Raw genomic sequence first — 3167 nt, forward strand, 5'->3', positions numbered from 1 at the left:
CATGTGCATGTGACCATTAACATATGTTAACCATGTGCATGTGACCATTAACATCTGTTAACCATGTGCATGTGACCATTAACATCTGTTAACCATGTGCATGTGACCATTAACATCTGTTAATTACAAATGTAATTAGCATAATAATAAAAAATCCCATAAATCCTTCAGTTTAAACTAGAGATGTTTATTGTATTGGATGCGTATCAATCCGCCTATGACACAAATCTGCACCTGCGGCAAAAGGTGACCGAGCTACTGTAGAGCAGCATTTGTCAGATCATGATACGTCCCCCCCCCCCCCCACACAATTTTTTTTACATTTTCTCACAAAATCGTCTGAACGGTTTGGCCTAAACTACTATGACCCCTCTATGGAAACACTGTTTACTCTGTTTTGCTCTACGACTATCCCTAGTAAGATGTTGTGGTTTGTATGTGTGAGTCCATTTCTGTGGAAACTGGACTCTTAACATGATGAAACTTTGTTGCTCTTCGCTGAAAGAAGCAATGTGTTGGAGCAAATAAGTATTCAGTGGCCAAGGCAATGCCCCCCCCCCCCTCCCTGTAGCAGCACACATAGAAATAGAATGAATAGAACGGTCTTGGGAACCTCTAACCCTGGCAATATGACTGGTAAACTCATGGGTACACTCACAATGGCTGCCTGGTATTGTGATGCAATCATTTCCATGGTGATGTAGAATGTTCATCCAAAGGACGTTAACTGATGGAATGTATTTGTTGTAATGTCAGTTGAGTGGAATCAACAAATCACAGCACATGGGTACACTTTCTGCTTTGACTTCCTGCAACAGCAGCCAGTCCATCCATTATGCCATAATTGACTTGAATGGAGACACCTGTTGTATTCATTCTATTTCCATGAATGTATACAGCAGGTGCAGTCAGGAGAGGAGGAAAGGAGAAAATGTGCGTCTGAAAAACAGTTATTACGGTTAATGCCGTCATTTGGCTGGCCAATTAGTAAACCCGAAATTCCACGCCTGTCACAGCCCTAGGCGTTATATCAATCCCCATCAGGCTAAAGGACACTGGGAAGTTTCCACGGTGTGGGTTAGCATGCTTGTGTGTTTCTGAGGGGCCTCTCTCCCAGCTCAGGATTCTGTAGTCCCTGTGATTGGTCACTCTGGCCTAGATGACTGACTGCTCCTGGCATACAGACGTTGTAAAGATGCATGCTTGTGTGCCTGTGTTTATATGTGTCTGGCTGAGGGAGCTTCAGTTGATTTTCCATAGCTAAGGTCAGCAGGAAGCCCCCATACAGGGGTTAACACCCGAAAGGACTTGTAGCCAGTCCCTGCATAGCTCATCACTATCTCTAAACTCAACCTAGTGACCCTGGCGGCCCCAACGCTCTTGATCACATATCCCAATGTAAATCTCCCTTGGAACAAACAGCCTAAGCCAAAACACATGTAGCCCAGGACAAGATGAGTCAGAGGTTCTCATGTATACATGCCAGCCTGTCTATAGACTGATCCAGTAGTAGTTATCAGGACTCTCACCCCATTCATGTACATGAAAATAAAGGAGTGTGGATTTTTATTTTCAAGGCTGACTAAAACATACATATTAAGGTATCAATCAATAGAGTTGGGGGTTGTGTGTGTGTGTGTGTGTGTGTGTACATATATATATAACCCCCAACTCTATTGATACCGTGTGTGTGTGTGTGTGTGTGTGTGTGTGTGTGTGTGTTTACATATATATAACCCCCAACTCTATTGATACCGTGTGTGTGTGTGTGTGTGTATGCACACATGTGCCTAAAGTACTCTGTACCCCCCCCCCCCCCCCCCTCCCACAGAGTCATATCAGACAACAGCAACTACATCAGATACTGTATTGATAGCACAGATTTTTTTTAAAGACACACCACCCCCCCCACACCCCCAAGGAAAATTTAACAGCACTCAAGCCGGGGGGGGGGGGGGGGGGGGGGGGGGGTCGTCCAACCGAACATCAAATGTAATTAAACCTGGTTGCACTGACACACAAGGTCACACAAAACTAGCCTGTCTCATCAAACCGTCAGCCTCCTCGTCCAAGGAAAGTATTTCCTGCTCACAATGGTCTTCCTTTATTAAGAGAGGAAAGGCTCACACATACGAATTCAGGAGACAACATGGAAATTGAGACGGGACAAATGAGTCGGCAACCTCCTCCCTTCCCGCAGCAGAGAAAGAACTAGGTCCAGTTCTATTGATGCAAAATCCAGATGACTCCACTTATTAGTCGGACATTGTGTAACGCATTGTCCCACATGTTTTAGTAGCTATGCAAAGACATCCACTTCCACACACTGTAATGACCGAGGACAAGGGGCCAAGCAGTAAAAAAAAACAAGCTCAGACAACTCAGCCCGGTCATCATATCACAGGAACAAGGAGAGAGAGGAGTGAGGGAGAGAAAGGGGAGGGGGAGATGAGGTGGGAGGAGAACAAGAGGGGGAGATGAGGTGGGAGGAGAACAAGAGGGGGAGATGAGGTGGGAGGAGAACAAGAGGGGGAGATGAGGGGGGAGGAGAACAAGAGGGGGTGAGAAGGAGGGAGAGATGGATGTACCCTCGCTCTCTCACAGACTCACAGAGCAGACAATGCTGTCGGTGGCGGTCTTGTGTTGCCTGGCTGAAATAGTTGTGGAAAGTGTGAGTGGCGCGACGGGCATTTCCAAACCACATGATCAGAGCATCCCTGCCAATGGAAACTAAGAGCAGGGAATGAAACCTCATGTGAGACGTTAAGGACCGTCGGAGCGGTGTGGCGCTGCTCAGTCACAGAGAAGAGGCCTACTGATAGAGGACGCGGTGGCACTGCAGGGTTCTGCCAACACTCAACACATGCCTAAAGTATACAGTACTCACTGCCAGCAGACAACAAAATATGGACGCAGTGGGATTGTATTGTGCAATTGGAGGGGTCCAGTAAATTATTTTGCAAATATTTCAAGTCATTAGAACATGTATACAGTTGATTCCTGTTGAAGTGAACACTGGAGAACTTCCAACTCAGTACACTTAAGTTCACCAGTCCCAATTCAAATAAATGATTTGAACGTACCCTGTGTATCTTCAAAAATGCATTTAGGCCTGCTACAGACCGCCCCAAGCTATTGAGTAAGGAGTCTACAGTGTTTTCCAGCCA

Source organism: Oncorhynchus clarkii, chromosome 11 (genome assembly GCF_045791955.1).
Source record: "Oncorhynchus clarkii lewisi isolate Uvic-CL-2024 chromosome 11, UVic_Ocla_1.0, whole genome shotgun sequence".
Classification (NCBI taxonomy): domain Eukaryota; kingdom Metazoa; phylum Chordata; class Actinopteri; order Salmoniformes; family Salmonidae; genus Oncorhynchus; species Oncorhynchus clarkii.